The following is a 24185-nucleotide window of genomic DNA, read 5'->3' on the forward strand; positions in this document are numbered from 1 at the left end:
GCTGTTCCGATAGTTTTACACAGCCTTTCTCCAATTCCAGGGCCCAGCTCCAATTCTACCTCCCTCAGGGAATTGTACTATTTTTAATAATCTGACAGTATGCTGTACTTCTACGAAGGGACTCCAACCTCAGTCTTCTACAACAACTTTTCAGAATTATCTTTCTAAAGCACAAACTTGATCCTATCCCTCCTGTGTTTAAAAGTAATTAATGACTCTCTGTAGCCCTTAAGATAGAGCTCCCGTTCTTTGGCATGGCATTCAAGATTGTTTACAACTAGCTCTAGTGGTGTCTCACTGCTATTTTGCCCCAGCTGTGCTGAATCATGTGAAGGTTCATGAGCACATGTCCTCCTGCATGTGTAGTCCTTTGTAAAATTATGTTCTTTTCCTGAAATACACTCATTACCTTTTTCTACCTGATAGCCTCCTGATCTTCTTGCAGGTCACAATTTTGATGTTACTTCCTCCCGGAAACCTTCTTGATCCCCCAAGACTGGATCAGGTGTCTCTGAGGTATTCACATAGTGTCTTCTATTTCCTCTAGCAAGGCACAGCCAGTACCTTCCTATGTTCACATGCAATGTGTGCTAGCAATAGGTATCTAATAAATGTTTATTTGGTGAGGAATATTGAGTTGAGCCACTGTGATTTCCCTCAGGAAATGCAGAGCTTCCTATTCAAGATTATGGTTTACCATGTGGTCAAACTGCATGTGGTACCTGGAGAGAAGCAGATGAGATCTGAAGCTAAATATTCCTGACTCAATATGCATAGCCCAAGCTTTCTTATGCAACTTGACCTGCAGAATAGTTTTCCTGGGGAAAGAATAACAATTCTCTGTCTAAAAATACAGTGAGTATAGATTCAATGAGCCAAATAAGAGCTACAAAACCAATTAATGCTTGGGGCCCAAGCAATTCTTTTTTTATTTAGTTTGTCGTTGGGGGTGAGGGGTGTCTCTCTTTATATCTCAAGAAACTGCTAAACTCTAGGTTCATCAACAGAACACTTCCTTGGTAGCGGTGCAAACAGTGAGCATGGCTCTGTGGTCAGGGTTATTTCTGTAGGATATTCAGGTTTCAGTAGTTACTGTTGAAGTAACTCACAGGAGCCATGATCAGCAGGTCAACTTCTTTGGAAGGCAAAGTTGTGGAGATCTACACAGGATGTCTGACTCGCAAACCAGAATTTAAAAACCTGGAATCTTGCGTAATTTGTGCACATGTATGGGGAAGGGGACACTGTTATTAATCTAGAAATGTGGAGATTTGGGTCATTATACGTTGAATTTTAATAGCAATGCAACTAAATTTTTTAATTACAATTTGAGAAGGACTGGGGGCTTCTGGGTTGTATATCATTAATTAAGCCATACCAAATTTTCCCTTGTTTTTAAGCTACTTCACAGATCACCCATTTAAAAAGTGAATTAATGTAAAACTATAAAGCATAGGACCTTAAGAAATTGCAGGTTGATTTCTCTGTGTCCAAGCATATCCCCATTGAAGGAATTGTTTACTGGATTTCTAAAAATCTTCAGAGAGGACGATTCCATAACTTCTTTTGGTAACTAGTTCTTTTGTCTTCCTTGAAGTCATTTAGTTTACTTCTATAATAGTCCCTCCTGCAGCAATTTAAAATCTTACTTTCTTTTTGTGGTTTTGACTTAATAGCATTTGCTTAGTGTGCTGTGATAAATGAAACGAACTTTCAATTATTAGCATTAATGGGGTGGGCAAGTGCAGAAGAGCATCAATAAATGAAATCTGACATATTCTCCAAACCTCATTTTAGCCATTAATTTTGGCTTTTTCTCCCACAAACCTTTTGAAGAGTCTACTAAAAAGCAACAAGCTGATTTGAATTTCATGCTTTTCTTTTTCACTTGCTTGTTCTCTGGTTGAGGTGATAATGATCATTGAGATGCCCAAAGGAGAAGGAGATGGTGGGAGATGGAGAAGCCAGGGATATGGATAAATAGGAGACTACATTCATGCATTTATAAAAGCTTTAGGTTTTTGGCTTACCAATCTGCTTATTGCTCTATGACTTCATTTAGCAATGTGAATTGTAAAGTCATTGTGCTTGCCTGTCATTTTGGATGTGCAAAATGTATATTCTTTTAAACAGTATTCTGCATCGAGCAATGGAAATGTAGTTAGTTTGAGCTCAAAATCGATGAGTGACTTGACAATTAAGTGCTACAAATGAAACTTAAGTTGCTACTGTGTAAAAATGGGACAATAAAATAATAGTTACTTCCTACTGGTTAAAAATGCAGCCAATTAAAAGCATGCAAATTTACATAAATGGAAGAACCTTAAATTTTGCATTTCCTGACTGATAGGATTAAACTTCCAAAGAAAGTGTGAATTAATGCAAATGTTAACATGGCATCTCCTAAATCTTTTTCTGCTTTTACCACCAAGAACAGAATATAGAAAAGTAAAAATACATAATGATAGGCCAGTCTCTGCTTATTTTGTCATTTACCCAAAGAATACCAAGCATGCTTAGATATCTTGGAAAACTTAGCAAGATTTCAGGTAGCAAACATAAATAAGGCCACAAGGCAGAGTCTGTAACCCTTAACCAAATTGTTCTTTGTTGAGAATATATTAGAGGGACAGTTATTGATAAGTCTGTGACTTGCAGGCTTATTTCTGAAAGAGCTCTTGTATGAAGCTGAGTTCCAAGGTGCTATGCTTTGAATGTCCCCTCTAAAACTCACATTGAAATTTAACTGCCATTGTGACAGTGTTGGGAGGTGGAACTTTTCAGAGGTGATTAGGTTATAAGGGCTCTGCTCTCATGAATGAATTAATGCCATTGTTTCAAGAGTGAGTTCCTGATCAAAAGGATGAGTTCTACCCCTTTTCTCTTTCTCTCTGCAGTGCTCTCATCCTCTCTCTCCATGTGGACACCTTCACCCTCACAAGATGAGGCCCCTTGATTTTGGACTTCAGTCTCCAGAACTGTGAGCCAAATACACTTCTCTGTTCTTTATAAATTACCCAATCTGTGCTATTATGTTATAGCTGCAAAAAAACAAGAAACATTTCAATGTCTGTATTTCTGTATGCATGTATGTTTGTGTAAATGTGTATGTGCTTATGTATGTAAGTATATATAAGTATGAGTGTGTGTCTACACACATATATACATATGTTCACATAAATACACATATATACATATAAATATACATATGTAGGAAGATGTAGATATACATGTATACATCCACACATATATCTGTGTATACAGTCATGTGCCACTTAATAAAAGGGATACATTCTGAAAAATACATCATTGTGCAAACAGCATAGAGTATACTCACACAAACCTAGATGGCATAGCCTACCACATACCTCAGCTGTGTGGTAGAGCCTATTGCTTCTAAGCTACAACCTATACAGCATGTTACTGTACTGAATACTGTAGGCAACTGTAACACAATGGTAAGTATTTGTGTATCTAAACATAGAAAAAGTACTGTAAAAATACAATAAAAAAGATAAAATTGGTACACCTATATAGGGTACTTACCATGAATGCAGCTTGCAGGAGTGGAGGTTGCTCTGGGTGAGGTAGTGGGTGAGTGGTGAGTGAATGCGACATTGCTATACAGTATTGCAGATGTTACAAACACTGTACAAACACTGTACACTTAGACTATACAGTTATATAAAATTTTTCTTTCTTCAAAAATAAGCTACCTTTATCTTACCTTAACTTTTTTACTTTACAAACTTTAAAACTTTTTAAAAATATTCACTCATTTGTAATAATACTTAGCTTAAAACACAAGCACATTGTATGACTGTATAAAATATTTTCTTTCTTTATATCCTTATTCTGTAAACTTTTTTTTTCTGTTAAATTTCTTTAAACTTTTTTGTTAAAAAACGAACACACAAACACATACACTAGGCCTACACAAGGTCAGAGTCATCAATATCACTGTCTTCCACCTCCACATCTTGTCCCACTGGAAGGTCTTCAGGAGCAATGACAGCATGGAACTGCCATCTTCTGTGATAACAATGCCTTCTTCTGGAACATGTCCTGAAGGACCTACTGGGGCTGTTTTACAGCTAACTTTGTCTTTATAAATAGGAATACACTCTAACAATTAAAAGCATAATATAGTAAATACATAAACCAATAGCATAGTCCTTTATCATAATCAAATGGTATGTACTGTAAATAATTGTATGTGTTAGGCTTCTGTACAACCGTCAGGATAGTAAGTTTGTTCACACCAGCATTACTACAAACAGATGAATACTGTGTTGTGCTGCAACAGACATTATGACAGATAATAGGTGATAGGAATTTTTTAGTTGCATTATAATCTTATGGGATCACTATCGTGTATCTAACCCACACTGACCATATCGTTGTTATGCAGTGCATGACTGTATATAGCAGGGACCTAATTTCATGAGACAGAACCATGAATTTCTGACTCTGTGCTAGGAAATTTCTGACTGGCTTTCTCATTTCAGAGGCTCTTGCACTTGGTGGTCTCAGTGTCTCAGAGAGACCTTCCTCTCTGCTGTCTTACAGAGCCTTTCTAGGATGGCTGCCTGTTTCCCTCTGTCCCCAGCAGAAGGTTTCTTTGTTTCTGTCGTTGTTCTTCTGTTTGTTCCTTTTCTAGTGGGATCTAGGTCCTGTGATGGCAATCCATCTTCTTTAGGCATCTCTTCTTTCTAACTGGGCTCTCACTCTCATTGCCTTGGCCTGGGGAAGCACAGGTCTCAGCAGGCTGCCTTTGAGTGTCTCGGAAACTCTAAGGTGAAGCATGTGCAAAAAAATCATCCAAATTGGATCTTGAGCTCCACAATGCTAGGTTTATGGTGTAATCATGACTGTGCTGACTGTAGATTGCCTAGGACATTTGAACATTTGGATTCTGGATTGATGTTTATTGACTGGATTTTCTTTGAAGTTGGGTATAAGGAACAGCTCTTTTCTACTTTTCCCTGCTTTGCTTGTTTGACACTGCTTAATAAATATTTGTGTGTATTTCTTCTCAATTTTACCTGCTCGTTTATTGAGTATCTCACTGACATTAAATATTTCCTAACTGACAAATGCAAAAGCTTATGCTTATTTTTTTGAAGATTCATTTAAGATAGAATTTGCAGAAGTGGTTTTGCATTGTAAAAGCTGGAATCACCTGTCAGGAATAAATGCTACATGTGAAACCAAAAATAGAGAAAAATACAATGTTTGAAAAATGAATTTCCATAAGTACACAAGTTATAATGACCCATAAAATACAGTTCTTTGCACACCAGCATGTGCAAACTCTTCATTCAGATTCAAATAACTTGTTAAATTTCTGTTTCTGTTAAATTTTGTTAAAAAACGAACACACAAACACATACACTAGGCCTACACAAGGTCAGAGTCATCAATATCACTGTCTTCCACCTCCACATCTTGTCCCACTGGAAGGTCTTCAGGAGCAATGACAGCATGGAACTGCCATCTTCTGTGATAACAATGCCTTCTTCTGGAACATGTCCTGAAGGACCTACTGGGGCTGTTTCTATGGCCCACCCTCTCCTACCAATAAATTTTTATTTCTCACATATGAAAATCTCTTACAAAAGTCAAGGTTTCATGGTTCAGCAATGTTGGGACAACTCAGTGCTAAAAATAGCCATGCTTCATGTTCTGTGGGTTCATGGCTGAGGGGTGTGTTCCCAGGTGTGATCCTAGTTGGCTTGAGTTACTGCCAGGGTTTCTGAGCCCACAACCAGTCAAAGCAGAACCTTCCAGTTGTATCCTCTTATGAAGCTACGTATCTGTGGCCAGAGATGACTCAGTCTAGTGGCTGAGGGGTGTGGAACAGCCTGGGAGCCTCAGGGTGCTGGAATGGCAGCTCTTTCAGAGAGGTCGATCCCTGTCCTTTTTCACTGACACAATAGTGCACATGTTTGGGTTTTGTTTTTAAATATCCTAATGTAACTTCAGAAGAAGGGTTTTGTTCATTTGTTTTTGCCATCATTCAGCAGGTTTTTGAGTTTTAAAAAACATATAGCTTTCTTTCATTTGGATAAGCCGTGGTCAATGTCTCAGGGGCATTTCTAACCTGCTACTATAGCTCAGTTCTCCATGCTTTGACATGGAGCCTACACCTACTGATTTTCCCTCAGCACCTTTCTTCAGCAGTTCTGTGGGCCCCATAAACCTCTTCTAGTTATTTTCCATGTGGAGTGTTAGGGTCCCCCAAATTTTTCTTCTCAGAAGCTTCCCATCCAAAGGAGTCTGGTCTCAGGTTGGATCCTCCAGCAGCAGATGGTGATTCAGAGACTGGGAAGAAGAATGTACATTATGGGTCAAAATTTGCAGAGAGAAGCAGGATTGTGCAAGGGGAGAAGTTGAATTGCAATGCTGGGCAGTCCTCCTATGGAAGCTCTGGAGTGCATTTATCCCATCCGAGTTGTCCCATGGTGGGCTGAAATGGCCAGGCCTTTATGTCCTTCCTGCAATCAGTCATTGGTTGTGGTCCACACCTGGAAGGGGTTGGCCTTGGCTGAGGATGGTCTCTGCAGCTGAAGCAAATCTTGAAGCACCTGGCAACTAGAGGCTGTTTGCTGATAGTATTTGCAACAGCTGGGATTGCAGTTCATGCCTTGAAGGTAGATCTGTGCATCAGATCTCTATATCCACACCAAGTTTATCTGGATCACCGGATGTGCTGTAAGTATCCTATGCTTTCTCTAGATAGATATATGACCTTGAATAATGATCCAGTGATTCTTTTGGAATGAGGCTTAGTGAGAAGGAGGAGACATCCTGTGCCTTGCAGGATGTTTAACAGCATCCCTGGCCTCTACTCACTAGATGCCAGTAGCAGTTGTCCCTCACACAGGTTATGAGAACCAAAAATGTCTCCAGATATTGCCAAATGTTCCCTGGAGAACAAAATTGTCCCTGGTGGAGAACCACTGTGTTACATGGACAAAAGGCAAAAGTCAAATTTTGCTTTCATAATTTAAATGAGCTCATATAATTTAGCAAAAAAAGGAGAAAAAAATTTATTATACAAAGAAAAATTCACAGTTGTAGTGCCAGAGGAATGATCACTAAAGTAGTTAGGAAAAAAAGGAATTCTGTGCTTAAGGGTGGAGGTTACTAGGCATTAAACACTTTGCATGTAAATCGAATGCTACTTTTTTTCTCCTCCCCAAGTGTTTTGCAAATTCTCTAAGGTCTTCTTTTTCTTCTCTTTATTTCTCTTTTGCTTATGGATGAAAGGTTTTCCTTTGATTCTCTGACCTGGGTTTGGTACATCATGTGCCCCAAGAAGTAGCATTCTAGGTGAAGATATTGGGTGGTGGTGATTTCTAACTAACTGGTCTAGTTAACTGTAACTGAACGGAAAGAAAAAATAAGCTCAAAAATTTAAGATACTTTTATTTCTAGCTTTTTGCTCATCCCTAGATGTGGGTAACTTTAACTTATATCTAGGTGTATTCGTCCATTTTCATGCTGCTGATAAAGACATACCCAAGACTGGGAAGAATATAGGTTTAACTGAACTTACAGTTCCACATGCCTGGGGAGGTCTCAGAATCATGGCAGGAGGTGAAAGGCATTTCTTACATGGTAGTGGCAAGAGGAAAACGAGGAAGAAGCAGAAGCGAAAACCCCGGATAAACCCATCAGATTTTGTGAGACATATTCACTGTCACAAGAATAGCACAGGAAAGACCAGTCCCCATGATTCGGTTACCTCTCCCTGGGTCCCTCCCACAACATGTAGGAACTCTGGAAGATACAATTCAAGTTGAGATTTGGGTGGAGACACAGAGCCACACTATAACATTCTGCCCTTAGCCCCTCCAAATCTAATGTACTCACATTTCAAAACCAATCACATCTTCCCAACAGTCCCTCAAAGTCTTAACTCATTTCAGCATTAACCCAAAAGTCCATAGTCCAAAGTCTCATCTGAGACATGGCAAGTCCCTTCCATCTGTGAGCCTGTAAAATAAAAATAAAGCTAGTTACTTCCTAGATACAATGAGGTACAGGTATTGGGTAAATACAAAATCCAGCAGGACAGTCAAATTTTAAAGCTGCAAAATGATCTCCTTTGACTCCAGGTCTGATATTCAGGTCACACTTACTCAAGAGGTGGGCCCAACACCAGCTCTGCCCCTGTGGCTTTGCAAGGTACTGCCTCCCTCCCAGCTGCTTTAACATGCTGGTGTTGGGTGTCTGTGGCTTTTCCAGATGCGTGGTGATATATGTCAGTGGATCTACAGTTCTGGGTTCTGGAGGATGGCGGCCCTCTTCTCACAGCTCCACTAGACAGTGCCCCAGTTAGAGACTCTGTTTGGGGACTCTGACCCCACATTTGCCTTCCGCACTGCCTTAGCAGAGGTTCTCCATGACAGCCCCACCCCTTCAGCCAACTTTTGCCTGTGAATCCAGGCATTTCCATATATCTTCTGAAATCTAGGTGAAGGTTCCCAAACCTCAATTCTTGACTTCTGTGCACCTGGAGGCTCAACACCACTGGGAAGCTGCCAAGACTTGAGGCTTCTACCCTCTGAAGCCACAGCCTGAGCTGTACATATGCCCCCTTCAGCCAAGTCCCTAGGCTGCATACAGCACAGGGACCCTGGGCCTGGTCCAGGAAAACATTTTTTCCTACTGGGTCTCTGGACGTGTGATGGGAGGGGCTTCCGTGAAGGTCTCTGACATGGCCTGGAGATATTTTCCCCATGGTCTTGGGGATTAACATTAGGCTCCTTGCTACTTATGCAAATTCCTAGAGTCAGCTTAAATTTCTCCTCAGAGAATGGGTTTTTCTTTTCTACTGCATCATCAGGCTGCAAATTTTCTGAAGTTTTATGCTCTGTTTCCCTTTTAAAACTGAATGTTTTTAACAGCATCCAAGTCACCTCTTGAATGCTTTGCTGCTTAGAAGTTTTTTCTGCCAGATACCCTAAATCATCTCCCTTAAGTTCAAAGTTCCACAAATATCCAGGGTAGGGTCAAAATGCTGCCAGTCTCTGCTAAAACATAACAAGAATCACCTTTGCTCCAGTTCCCAACAAATTAGTCTCCATCTGAGACCACCTCAGCCTGGACCTTATTGTTCGTATCACTGTCAGTAGTTTTTTCAAAGCCATTAAGCAAGTCTCTAGGAGGTTCCAAACTTTCCCACATTTTCCTGTGTTCTTCTGAGCCCTCCAAACTGTTCCAACCTCTGCCTGTTACCCAGTTCCAAAGTCGCTTCCATATTTTGGTGTATCTTTTCAGCAACACCCCACTCCTGTTACCAATTTATTGTATGAGTCCATTTTCATGCTGCTGATAAAGACATACCCAAGACTGAAAAGAAAAAGAGGTTTAATTGGACTTACAGTTCTGCATGGCTGTGGAGGCCTCAGAATCATGGCAGGAGGTGAAAGGCACTTCTTACATGGCAGTAGCAAGAGAAAAATGAGGAAGAAGCAAAAGTTGAAATCCTTGATAAACCCATCAGATCTTGTGAGACTTATTCACTATCACGAGAATAGCACAGGAAAGATTGATCCCTGTGATTCAATTACCTTCCCTTGGGTCCTTCCCAGAACATGTCACAATTCTGGGAGATACAATTCAAGTTGAGATTTGGGTGGGGACACAGCCAAACCATATCACTAGGCATTATTTTAACAATTGATCTAAAACTAATGTTGATATCTTATATATTTTTCCAAGGTTGCTTTGGGAAAGCAGTTGACATTTTTCTCCTTGTGGGGTATAGAAGAATAAAGTGTGAGAAAATAGTGATTTAGGCATGTCTAGGCGTCAGACATTATGTTTCTCTGTTTCCTTCATGATTATTGAGAAACTGATGATTAACAATACGGCATGTTTTAGGTATTTTTCAAATAATGGCATGAACTAGAAGCCAACACATTCTCCCAAAAGGGAAAAGACAAGATTTTCTCTGAATGGAAAATTCATATTTGAAATGTCTGCATGAAATATATAAGCTACAATATTTTCATTTTGGAGCAGGAGAATACCTGACAGATGAAGGAAAAGAAAAACGAGTTAAGTAAAATGAATACAAACAACTTTTAGTTGGCAGAAAAAAATAGATTTTAATTATGGAAAACATGCAAACAGACTAATGGCAAATTTGGAAACCTTATGTTTTTACAAATATTTAAAATTGCCTTTCAATCTTTGTCCCTTTACTTCTCTCTGTTAGTGATATGAGATTCTTTCTTGGTATTATCAAATCCCATTAAATCAACAGGTATTATGATGTAATTCAATGCCATGAATATAAGACTAATACAAAACACCTGATCAAATTCTTGATCTTTTCTTTTCCCCCAATTCTACTACTGCCAGAGTAGCAATTGTTCGAGATCTGATTGTAACAAATCTCTTTTAAGACTTCTCTGAGAATGCACAATATAATCAGGCTGATAGAAACATCAACATGTTTTTTCCATTGCCTTAATATAATTTGGTTTGTTATAGCAGACACACAGTAGAAGTCACACACAGTCTTATTCATGGATAAAGCAGGCAATTGCTCACAGTCTGACTGCATTGGCCCAGGGAATACACAACGTATGCACGTGCCAATGAGGGAGCCTGTCCCAGTGCTTTGCACCAGTTGCCTTTTTTAGGGAGATTAATTTGTATCCCAGCCTATTGCAGACATTGTTATTGCAAACACAGTTGCTAAACAAAAAATTATGGTAACTGTTATGTGATAATTTGATAAGCTTTTTTTTTAGATTATAAAGAATCCTCCTATTGATAAAAGATTAGTACTCCACAGAGATTTATGTCAAATTAGAACATTATTAATTTAGAATAATAAATGTAATTTTGGTTCTCTCTCTATGGATGACTTGCTAAGTATGAGACCCTGAACCAGGGGAATTGGATGGATAATCCAATCAACCAGTGGCCTCTGGCTCAAATGATCCAACTCAGCAATGCTTGCCTTCTTCACAGGACAATGCTAGAGACATTCTCTAACTCCTTTTCTACAGACATCCCACAAAATCAAGACATTGAAAGCCAGCTTGAGGCTGGTGAAAACCTTTTAAAAACCATACTTCCCAGCAAGGATGGACTGGGAAGAAATATTTACAAGGAATAGTGTCATCAGATGTCATTTTGCTTTTTCTTAAAATATCTAGGTAATGTTGATTATGTTTTGAATTATTCTGAACTTCTTCAATCTCTTACATTGTGTCATTCCTAAGGCCATTATATTTTATTTTAACATTTTCTTGATGTATTATACATACAATAAAAGGCACATATATTAAGTGTATAGCTCACTTACTATAATGAATTTTCATAAAGTGAACGTACTCTTGGAACCAGCACTGGTCAACAATGGAAAACTACCAATACCCCGAAGTCTGCCTTGCTCCCTTCCAATCACTAACCACCCACCTAAAGGTTAACACTATTCTGACTTCTGACAACACAGACTAGTTTTATTGAGGGCTTAATAGTTTGGGTCATCAGAATTTTGTTTCTGGACAGGCATGTTGGTCTTCACCTTGCTTTTGCCCCATGTCCTACCCTTAGCTAGGATACTGCCCAAGGAAGCTCCACTTAAATGGAACTTCTCCATGAGTGCAAGTGTGCTATAGGCCACCAAGATGCAGGTAGAAGCATGGAGCATGGGTGGCACTGGGGATGTGGAACTCACAGGGCAAGGCTGATATAAGGACCTAGAAAAAGTGAGGTCCTTGGTAGAGCCCAAAGAAAAACTTCCCTGTCTTCACTCTTTTACTTAGGGAAAGCCCTGGGAGCAGAGTTCTCATTTCTTTTTGCAACTTTCCTCTTGAGACCTCTGTGGTTCTTATTGTTAACTTTGCCATTGGTGCTTGTTGGAAAAGATTGAGTGTTGCTTTTATTACAAAATATCTTGGTGAGTATTAAAGACATACATACTGAGATTTATAAGATCATATGACTGTTTTATTTTAGTTCATTTCCAGGGAATGTCTTTTTTAGCGCTGGACAGGGCCTATATTTTCAATTCACCAACAGATTATTAGTCACTAACAAGAGGTGTAAAGATCAGTCAAAGCAGAGTATTGCATCCTTAATGAGAGAGTGAAGGGTGAGTAGAAATTGATGTTTTCAGGTGTGGATTCCTGTCAACTAGTAAGAAATGCTGAGAAAAGACATCAAGTAACTTACAGGATCACCCACCAGCTCTGACTTGCTAAAGGCTAAAGTAATCCTGGTTATTATTTTTTTTCTTCTTTCTTGAAGGAATATCAGTCTAGACGACCCCTTAGTAAACATAGAAATCACCAGAAGTACTGTGACTTACTCAACTTAAGCAAAGACTGACAGCAGCACCATTACTCTTCATCCCCAGCATAGTTCTTGGAAGATCAAATTTATAGAAGATCCATACTCAAGGAAATTCCTCAGTAGCCCCAAATGCTTTCTTTCCATTTTATTTGAGACTGGGCCTACTCATCCAAATGTAATAATGATCTCAGGATCAGAATATATGGCTTGTTAAGGTATCTTAAGGGAGTTATTACATCTTCTGTCTGTTCTACTTTTATGTGGTCCCTGGTGTTCTTTCCAGCAGGGCTAGGGCCTGGATTGGAGCAATGGGATGGAGAACTGTGCGAGGCTGGAGACTCACCACTCTGCTCCTGCATGCATGGGAGAAAATGGCCACCTCTGCCAGCTGGAAGTGGCTTTAGATGGTCCTGTGAAGTTTTGGTAGTCTCTAGGCTGGAAATAAAAGATTGTTAAGATATTAGGTCTCGGAGTTTTCTTTTAAATCCATTCTGAGCTCTTGGAATCACACTGGAATTCCCATAAAAAGAATGTTATGAATGAAGTACATCCACATTTACAGCTTATTTTACATCATACTTTCTTTTCTTGAACCTCAGTTCTCTTTGCTTTTCCAATTTTGATTCCTCTATGTATATATATATATTTTTTTCTATTTTGGCTCCTACTCAAATTTTTCTCTTATGCCCAATAGTTTTCTTTTGATTTCTGATCTGATTCTGTTCATCTGGTATTTATCTCTCACTTTGTGAAGTTTGATCTACCAAGGCTACACTTAACTTGGCAAATCCTGGTTTCTATACCCAATTTACTCCTAAGAGGGACAGCTCAAGCCGTGATTTATCTCTGGGCTCGTTCTCTTCTTCCTCCACCCCTCCTTGCATCTTTCTTTTTCCATCTGTGCCTATTTATTAAATTCTAATGAGAAATACAATGTCAAGTTTACTGCAGGGCTTATTTTGTTAGACTTTTTTTCCTCCAGAGAAAAGAAAATTTGCTTAGTGAACACAGACTCAGCCACAGAGTAGTCAATTATTCTTGGATTGTTTGATGGCAGGAAACTAAATAATCCATGCATCTCTGAAGCAGGAAAGTGCTTTCCACCTGGATGATATGCTGGTGTGTGGGAATCTCTCTGCCATCTTGGATGGTACTGGTGTTACATGTGTTCTGTGCAGCTTGGGGAACCTCCTTTTCCAGACACAGTGCAGGCAGTTTGTATGGCTAAAACTTTGGCTTTTCTCAAAGTTTTGCTTTTTCTCAAACTTTGGTTTTTCTCAAACCTTCTCAAAATATTTTTTTCTCTACTTTCCTTTTCTCTTTCTTGAATGATGCGTCTTTGTGCTTCTCTCTTTTTCCCTCATCTTCCTGTCTCTTGCTGTTCCCCTGGACTCTCTCTTACTGCACTCCAGATGCCTTGCTGTGTACTCCTGGTGTTACATCTTCACCTCTGTCCTCTGCTGCTATTTTTCTCTAGTGGAGGGACTCTTCATTTGCCACCAGAAACCAAATCATTGGTGAATATAGACAGATATGCTGCAGGTTCTATATTTCTTTAGCATGTCCTGCAAATAGGACCAAGGTACATCAAAGTCTTTTGGATAGCCTCAGCTAATTGCCAGCCATGGTAATGACCCATAAAAAATACCACATTGAAGCTCTTAATGCATTATTATTTATAGTTTGGGCTATATAATAACATTTACCTTAAAATACTTAACTGTTTATCCCACCAGATATGGAGTGGAATGAGGGAGGAAGGGGCATCTTATGATCTGTATTTAATTTATCTCCCTCGAATTTGCTCTCATCAGTATTTTCCTGTTTTTCTTAGTAAACGAATAAGTAAGTAAACGGGGAGATCTCAAACATGATAGGAAAATGACTCAAGAAGAATTAAAGATGGATAATCATATCACTCTTTTGATTTCAGATGTCCAAATTCCATGTTTGTTAATTAAAATGAAGGTTATATAAATGAAGAGAAACTAGAATGAAAAATTGGCTCACTAGAGTATTTTTTAAAGAAAACCTTGGTTTGTATTTTTGACAATGTGCATTAACTCCAATTAGCTGTTTACACCATCTTGCCAAGTAAAACTCCTACCACAACTGTTTTAATGAACAACATAGAGTCATTTGTAAGCAGTCATTTTTCCCCCAAGGATGTTGTGGAAGTGTGTGTTGGTTGGTTGATCATTTCTTTTGCAATCTACCTTGCTGATTTACTTGAATTCTTGATGCTCAAAGCATGTTTTAGACCAGCAGCAGAAGTATCTCAATTAAAGTTGGCAGAAATGCTGAATCTTGGGGCCCACTACAGAGCTACTGAATCAGAACCTGAATTTTAATGAGATCCTCTGGTGATTCCTATGAACATTAAAGTTTGGGAAACATTGACCTAGAAGATCTTTTCCCCCAGATTACAACAAAGATAAACTTCAGTGTATGTCTCATGAATCTTTCTGAAATTCTGAATTAGTGGAGTCAAAATTAATCAAATTGTATTAAAATTTTTCCCATTTACATATGACATTTCACTGATTTTATTTCACTCAAATTTTTACCTTCTATCTTTTTTTCATAGACTTGAGTTATCCCTTTTAGAGAAAAACATCTATTAAAAGTTGAAGTCATACCCAAATCCTCTGTCATTCTATGTAGAAAGGCTGAGCTTTATCCATAAGATTTTACTTGAGAGAGGTTTTGACATCTTGTCATTTCCTTTTCTCCAGAGTATTGTATTCTTTCTTTTAATTGGGTAATTTCCTCTAGCCCTCAGTAGACACTTACGTATCATGTTTTTATTTCCTAAATTAAGAACTTCCAACAGACTTACAGAAGTATCCAGATATATGTTCAGTTGACAATATTTGGAACCTCTGTGATGAGGTAGAAATTTCTTACACATTGTGCAAAACACATTCAAAGACGAGTTTCAGCTTTTGAGTCAAATAGGTGTGAATTAATAGAGTACCAGGACAAAATCCTGTTACTTTTCATGGTATATAGCTTACATTTCTTATATTCACTTTGTCTTTTATCTTTGTGCTCTAAATAATAGCTTTAAGTAGTTTAAACACGTATAAGCCCAAAACTATAAGGCAAAATAAAAACAGCACAAGTCATATTTATCTGATATGACTTTAAGAGGATGATTTATTCATCAGCCTGTGAATCTATATTATTTATTTATTTATTTATTTTTGAGACAGGGCTTCTGTGGCCCAGGCTGGAGTACAGTAGTGTGAACATGGCTTACTACAGCCTCAATCTTCTGGGTTCAAGCAATCTTTCTGCCTCAGCCTCCCATGTAGCTAGGACTACAGGCATGCATACCAACATGCCTGGCTATTTTTTTGATTATTTGTTGAGCTAGGGTGTCACTTTGTTGCCCAGGATGGTCTCTAACTCCTGGCCTCAAGTGATCCTCCTGCCTCGGCCTCTCAAAGTGCTGGGATTATAGGCATGAGCCACTGTGCCTGGCCTGTGTCATATATTTTCTTTAAATTTACATAATATTGAAGCTATCTCATGGCATCCTAAATCTTACATATTTATAAATACTGAAGTTCAGGATTGACACCTTATAAAAAGAAACCTTTTTGGAAATTAATTTATTTGCAGATGAATCTTCAGTTGTCATAAAACTAGCATGTAAGCTCTCTGATAGCAGACACTTAGTTTTTTGGGTTTTTTTTTTGAGATGGAGTCTCGCTCTGTCACCCAGCCTGGAGTGCTGTAGCGCAATCTCGGCTCACTGCAACCTCCACCTCAGGGATCCTCCCACCTCAGCCTCCCGAGTAGCTGAGATTATAGGCGTGTGCCACCATTCCTGGCTAAGTTTTGTATTTTTGGTAGAGATGGGATTTCACCATGTTGGTCAGGCTGGTCTTGAACTCCTAACCTCAGGTGATCCACCTGCCTCGGCCTCCCGTAGTGCTGGGATTACAGGTGTTAGCCACCAGGCCCGGCCGGCAGACACTTTTTATCTGTTTTGCTCACTGTTGTATCTTCCAGCACCCAGGTCAGTACCCTGCACATGGTAAGGATAAATATTTGTTGACTGAATGAATAGATGAATGAGCTTAAAAATGTAAAATCTCTTCAGAATTAAACAGTTGGAATTTATTCTTTATCAGTAGGATTTTGCTAAAAGTGTCTCTGAGTAATAGATTCTCCTTGGAAACAAGGTCTATTTAAAATCTTATCTAAACAACTAAATAATAGAAGGCAAGAATAATTGAAATTCTTGAAAGTACTGTGTAGAAATGACCTCAACAATATGCCTAGTTTACCTGTGGCTCATTTATTACATGGCTTTGACCCGTGATGGTATCATAGTGAAGTGCTCTTTTATTAAAGAGATCTCCTCTTCTCTTTGATTGGGCCCCATCACATTGACTTCCGGTAACAAAGCTGTCACTCAGAGGAATTTTCTTTCTGCCCCTCATCTGTCCTGGCCCTGAGAAGAAGCCTGTTTCCCCTCTTAATCTTAACTCTGGTGCCCTTCTCTCTACATTGTTGGCTGGTGCCATGCCTGTTGCTAAATTTATCTGATAGGCTCATGATCCTCAACTTCTTCCCTCCCTTTTTCCTATGGGAGCACATAGTCTGTATTGACTGTCGGGTGTGTAGACAGGCAGAATGCTATTTTCCCCTTGGGCGAAGCGTGAGGTCAGGCTCCTTCCTGTTTTCTACGATTTCCTCTGTGTGTTTCCACCAAAACATGGCCTTCTCATACTTCTGCTGAGTTCTATAGCCTTTAAAAATTATTACAAATTATTTTAGAAATCTCCTTTATAATCTTAAAAGCAAAATGTAACTCTTTTTTTTCAACTTTACTACTAAGTCACAGTTTTCTGAGCATATGATGAGCAACTGCACAATTTTTATGGACTGACCTAAGAACCTTACCACCATGTCTAACTTAACTCCCACAGACAAATACATTAGGTTCAATTAGCATGGTTTGCTAATGAGCTTCCATAAGTTCATAAGGTAAGAACTGCAATATATAGAAAAGCATGCTTATAATCCCAAATCATGGAAGTTATGGAGAGGATTTGAGTGAAATATAATTATTCCTTAAGCTATTTTAAAAGTAATCACTCATCTGAACATTAGTAAAGACAAACTATATGGAGCCTTTAATGTAAGTGCTACATTCACAGAGTGGATATGCGGAATAAAAATAGTAGGGTGGCAAACAGTTGTGGACTTTGTACTCTGTAGTCGGAATCCCAATTCAGCTGCTTATAAGTTATTACACTCCATCATCAACATAGACTATGTTGTCCCATAGGAAAAAGGGAGGGAAGAAGTTGGGGATCATGAGCCAATCAGATAAATTTAGCGACAGGCATGGCACCAGCCAACGATGTAGAGATAAGGGCACCAGAGTTAAGATTAAGAGGGGAAACAGGCTTCCTCTCAGGGCTAGGAAGGTGACAGATGGGAGACAGAAAGATATCAACAGGTTATTCTACCTCTTGGTGTCTCAGTTTTCTCATTTGCAATAAGAGACATAATAATATAATCTATTTTATAGAATTGTTGTAAGAATTAATTAAAATAATTTATGTAAAATGTAAGCATAGATTACACAATATCAGTTTGGGTAGTCCTATACATATCAATACTTTGTAAGTTTATTTAAAAATTCAACCACCTTGGAATTAATCTAAAAATCAACATCATATTAAGGCATGTTGAGAGAGCATTTTATATCATGTGTCTGTGAAACTGTGGTATGAGAGTGAGTTGTTTAGCTAGAGAGGGAGCTTATCCTCCCCTAGCATCCATCTCATTGCAGTTTGTCCTTTTACCTTTGATGCCTGGTACAACTGAGAGCCCTGGAAAGGAAGCCAGGTGCTTCTGTAGGTGATAGTATTTCCAAAGATGCCATGGAAACATTCCTTATAAGTGCTAAAGATCTCCTGGTTATATTCATTACTCCTAAAAAATAGGCTACTAGTATCATTCTTATTTTGTAAGTAAATAAAATTTATGTTAAATAGTCCATAACTTGTGGCTATGCTACATCAGTCATCAGTGGTGGATCAAACATAATGACTCAAGTATTTCTGGTTGTGGTTACAGAGACAGATTCCAATGAGGACTGCTAAGAGATTCAAGGTATAGAAGTAGTTGTGGGGCCAGATGCGGTGACTCATGCCTGTAATCCCAGCACTTTGGGAGGCTGAGGCAGGCAGATCATGAGGTCAAGAGATTGAGACCATCCTAAGGAGGCTAACATGGTGAAGCCCCATCTCTACTAAAAATAAAAAAATTAGCTGGGCACGGTGGCGCGTGCCTGTAATCCCAGTTACTCAGGAGGCTGAGGCACAAGAATCACTTGAACCTGGAAGGCGGAGGTTGCAGTGAGCCGAGATGGTGCCATTGCACTCAAGCCTGGTGACAGAGCAAGACTCCACCTCAAAAAAAAAAAAAAAAAAGTGGTTGCAACATAATTTGGGCCAACATTGCTGTTAGAGCCAGGCCTTGAATAATAGGGTGCAATCAAAGGAGGGAACCCCACCAGTTATTTTAACAGTGAGAATTTAACATAAAGAATTTTTAGTTAATCAGTGAAGAATTGAAAAGGAAAAAGAGAACACAAAAAAATCTCCAAGTTAACAACTGTAGAAGATAGCTATCGCTCCCAGGGCTGGGAGGGGCTGAGAGCACAAAGTGGTTGGAGTCTTTAAAACTTAAAAGCTTGGAGAGGGCCTCCAAGAGGGCTGGATTTCAGACCTCTGAGAAAGAGTGGGGTTGCTGCTTTGCTGCTGTGGTGTGTGATAGTCAGAGGAGGGGCGCTGTGGACCTAGGATCCGTATTTCTAAAGAGGGGACACTGGCCACTGCTGGCGTCTCTGAGACAACATGATGTAGTTGAAAAATCTGCAACCTGGATTCAACAGCTGGTACTGGAATTAACTGGCATGACCAGGGTGAAGAACAGGCATTGCTGGTCAGTACTGCCAGGAACAGGAAGCCCACAGGAGTGAACAGAAAGAAGCAATCTCCTTCTAACAACCCTATTAAAAGAGTCTAACAGAGCCAGCCAGCAAAGCTGAAATGTGATTTGCAGTGTCCCAGTTTCAGCATCACAGAGCAGAGTATAGAATGGGTTTGAAGTTGAGAGACCATAGGATAAGACCTTGCACACATGGGGTCTATATGGTGGTGTTTGAGGGTAGAGGGATGATGCAGGATTAGTAATATTATGAGATCCGGGTGTTCTTCCTATGGAAATGAGGCACTACCAGGTAATATAGCCAGGGTGACCACCTCTTGGGGAAACATGAACCATAAGCGGTGCCAGGATTCAGAGGCAGTCTTGGAGTCACGTCCCTGGAACTTAATGTTCTGGCTGGCAGCTTTATGGGATGCCAAATCCTGTTAAGCGTTGTGCTGAAGCTGTTATAAATTTTGCTATCTCTGTCAAAATGACTCAGAAGCTGAGGAGGGTCTGAGTTGTGGGGCTCACCAGCGACGGCTATGAGCCAAGGCGCAAATGGAGTCTGAGAACCCGCATTGGTGCTTACAGTGTTCCGCCATTATAATATTAGCTTTTCGTGTAAACCAAGAGGCAGACAGAGGATATTTGTTTTAGTTTCAAGCAGCTGAAGGGAGAGGGAGAGAAGGAAGGGGAGAGAGAGAGAGGGGGGATTTTTTAGTACTGTGTATCTTGCATGGAGAGGGTAAGTAGCCCTCAGGACACTGCATAATTTCATTACGGAAAATTAACACTCATTCAAGTCTCCTAAGACCCTTCAACCAGCAAATCCATGATGAGGGATGTGGCCCCAGAGCAAGTTAGTGCCTGAGTTTCCTTGGGCTGGCATCTGCAGAACTCTGCAATCTGACCCTTACTCATTCCTCCAGTGCTGCCTGCCACCATCACTGCAACATTCCAATCACATTGGAGACAGTACTGGTGCTGGACCCTCCCTAGGCCAATTAAATGAGATTATCTTGAGATGGGGCAGGGGTGTTAGTGTTTTATAAAAGCTCCCCATGATATTTTAATGCTAGCTACAGTTGTGAACCATGAGAATATAAGAATCCTATGTCCCAACTAATCTGGTCTGTTTTTCAATTCAGATCAATTCCATTCAAAATTTTAGATACTTACTGAGTACCTTGTATTATGCTAGTTTCTGCATATATAATAAATGAAACAAGATAAGTATCTCATGATTCAGTGTGAGAGACCAACACATACACATATATGATTTAATCTGGTAAGTATTATATTTTGGATAATTAGTTATTAAGAAAGAGGGTGAATAATTTCACTTGGGTGTATCTGAAGAGAGAAGATGGGAAAACCTCCACAGAGCAAATGAGAACATGCATTGAGTATATATTAGTCTAGACTGTGTTGACTCTTAGTGGATGAATAGGATTTAACAAAGAGGCTAAAGCATGAGAGAGCCTTATTGGTTCAGTCATGATGAATAATTTATCTGACTAGAAAATTTGTTGAATTGGGTGAAAGGCTAGAGATAAGACAGTCAAAGAAAGTGGGAACCACATTAGAAAGGATTTTGAATTCAACATTAATTGAAAATCCATGAGAATCTAAGCACAGGCTATGTTCTGAAGGTATAAAAATGAATAAAAGTCAAGATACTTTCAGTTATGTGGATGAGTCAGATATGAGGTGGTGTAGGGAGGATTGTAGGCAGAAAAAATTGCATGAGCAAAAACACAGAGGCATGAAAATGCCTGGTGATTTCAATAAACAGTGATAAACCAGCACTGTTGGATCTGTGATAGGGTTGGATAGAGATTAAGGTGTAAAAGGCAGGCTGAGATTAGATTGGAGGAGCATTGTGTACCCTATTTAGAAGTTTCACTTTTATATTATGATTTTAAAAATGGCTATGCAGATTTTAAAGTGAAGATTAATATTATTCATATCTGATTTATAATTGATAACTTTAATGGTATTACATGAATTGTGATTCAGTGGAAAAGTGTGAAGAGATTGGAAACCAAAAGATCAGATAAGGATTATTAAAGAGGTCCAGATAATAGGTTTTCTGATCTAAGGCAGCTAAGTTGGTTTTGTCATTAAGGGGGTTCTGTGTTTCATGGGGATTGGGAAGACAGGGAAGGATAATTTTCTCCTTTGCTGTTTTCTGGTGAGAAGAGGGAGGACCCTTGAGTTTGAAGTATCTGGGTTATCCAGGTGGAGCAGTGAAGTGGACAGTTAAAAGTATGCATCTAGACCACGGAAGATTAGTTGAAATTAGAAAAGTTTATCTGGTGTCAGCAAATTGTACAGAGTAGATCAAGCCAAGTAAATGGCTAGATGTGAACTGACTCAGATAAATCAACATTTGGAGATGAACAAAACAAAGGAGCTGAAGGAAATGAAGAAAAACAGGAGGAAGCCAGGAGGGATCAGTATTTCAGAGGTCCAGACTCTCTCTAGACTCTAAAGAAGGTAATTTCGAGGGAGTACATTGGTTAGCAGTGTCAAGCCCTGCAAAGAAGTCACAAAAGGTAAAGAAAACCTGAGAAGAAAAACTTCTGGACTACGTTCCATGAGGGGAGGAGGCATATATGTGTTTGACACATATTAGCTGTTCAGTAAATATTTATGGCATGAATGGATTTACCTTGGTTTTGGATTTGTCTTGAGGGACGTATACTGCTTCTGTTCTCTGGTTTACTCTTGGTTGTATATAGGTTTACTTATTATTCAAAATGTAACCCGTATCAGATACGGATTTTTTTTCTGTTTTCAAACAATAGAGACAAAATTTATCTAAAAGGATTATGATCATGTTTTTCTAATTAGAAGATGAACATCATTCTGCATGAAAATATTTTTTCCCTGATTGTTTTCAAATAAATGATATATTAGGCATTAAACAATGGAAAATGAAATAGCACATACTTAATCTCCTATGTCATCCAAAATATGTTCCTTTTGACCTTTATAAGTTAAATTCAAAAAGTTAATTCAATTTTCTCACTAAAGGCTATTAAGGTTCTGAGGCAAGGATTCAGATTGGATTCAGAAATACTTTAATGAGTTGGAAGTGGGTCAAGAAACATTTACTACTCATTTTAAAAAATGCTCCTGATTTATCATGACTTTCTCCCTAACATTTTCATAGTTTGTCTTCTCTCAAAATTAAATCCTGTTAGCTAAACAACTGCTATCTTAATTTGAAAGTAGACAAATCTCTCTGAAAGGGCATAAAGAAATAATTGATAGATCATTTTTTAAAAGGTTACTTGAAAGGCATTTGACTTAAGTTTTTTCATCAAAACATCTTCAAAACTGCTACAAAGCTAAACATGATTTTAAAATCTCCACTAATTTGTGTTCTTCCAATTTTCAATTTGATATTCATATGCAATTGGGTGATACTTAGCTTTATAATCTCTTTGATGGAGAGGTTTAGGAAGGTAATTAGTGAACTATGTGTAATTGAAGTTGATTAGTATAAACCAATTCAGAGAAAATTCTGTTTTGGAACAGTATAGATACATATACAGTACTAATTATAGATTAGTAGGGAATGCAGATGGTGTTGTTTTATCAGTTGTTTTCAGCTACTGTCTTAGGTTAGTTTCCCTAAAAGCAGGCTCAGAGAGGATTTGTGGCCAAGTGATTTATTAAGGAGCTACTTCCAGGAAAAGCTGGCAAGGGAGAAGGGGCAGGCCTAGCAAAGGTGGGATTTCAGATGACATCTTTCTGGGCCTTAGCCTGATCCCAAAGGCAAGGGCTGGGGTTTTAGTCACATCTCTGAATGTCTTGGCCCTAGCCAAAGAAACTGAGATGACCACAGTCCAGCAGCAGCTAGTCTTTTGCTAAGGGCTATAGTGAGGGTAGGGGGAGGAGGAGCGGGCAAGGAGAATATATTCCCAGGAACTTCCTTTTACCGTTTTGGGCAAAGCCCTGCTTCCAGTTGCCTAAGGGCAGTGTAGTGGGGGACAGTATTGGCCATTACAAGCCAAAGAGATTAATGTGAGGGGCGAGGGGTGGAGGTGGGTTGGCACAGAAATAGTAAAAGGGATCCAAAGTGGTCTGAGTGGATCACCAACAATATGCTACAGGTCCCTTGTGTAATTGAATTCTAACTTCTTTGAAAATACTGCAATTTCCAAATTTCTCTAATGTCAGTTCCAGTTCTGATCCAAAAGTCCACACAAACAATGCTCTATGCAACTACTTACAGTACATTTGTTGCTTAGTTGGAAAGTTAAAAATGTCTTATCTCTATAGGCAAAACCAGGTAGAAATGCATTTAGTGACATACTAGATGGCTAGAAGGAAATGTTCTTTATTGCTCCATTTTTATTTAGAGAGGCTCCCTTCCTGTTGTAGCACAAACTATTCCATGTGACGTGTTTCTCTAGTAGAAATAGGTATGTGATTCACCAAAATAACTTCCATATCACATTTGACAAGTAACTATTTTTCTCATTCAAAAGAAGTTTTCCAGATGCACACGAAGTTTTGTTTTTGTTATGGGTGGCCACTTTTCTTATCTTTGCCTTGCTAAGGTATGTGTTGGTACAAAAATAAAGAAGCTATATAAATGCATATGATAATGTTTTAGCTCAAAAATACGTCATAGAAATCTCTAGATCATTAGTTTCTCTTTATCAAGAAAACGAGAAGTGAGTTGGTACCAAAGCTCCTTTATCTATTGGAGTAACTGCTAGGAAGATTAAGAGAAGTAGTTTAAATATGTTGGCTTTGCTTTTGTGGCAAGGTTTAAATTCTGAGCTCCACTGTCCTCTGAAAAAATTCAAATTTTGGTGGAAGAAAATATCATGCCAGAGATCTTAAGGTAATAGCTAGTGTTTGCTACACCACTGAAGGCACTT

General features: G+C 38.9%; 1 long non-coding RNA gene across 1 annotated transcript in view; it reads right to left on the minus strand.

The window, feature by feature from the left end:
• Window positions 1–12383: 12383 nt before the first annotated feature.
• Window positions 12384–24185, minus strand: part of LOC117084821 — a 39489-nt gene continuing 27687 nt past the window's right edge. Inside the window, exon 3 of the long non-coding RNA XR_004437687.1 lies at window positions 12384–12759. This is a non-coding gene — a long non-coding RNA (uncharacterized LOC117084821). The remainder of the gene's footprint in view (window positions 12760–24185) is intronic.

Source organism: Trachypithecus francoisi, unplaced genomic scaffold (assembly GCF_009764315.1).
Source record: "Trachypithecus francoisi isolate TF-2019V2 unplaced genomic scaffold, Tfra_2.0 Lachesis_group1, whole genome shotgun sequence".
NCBI lineage: Eukaryota > Metazoa > Chordata > Mammalia > Primates > Cercopithecidae > Trachypithecus > Trachypithecus francoisi.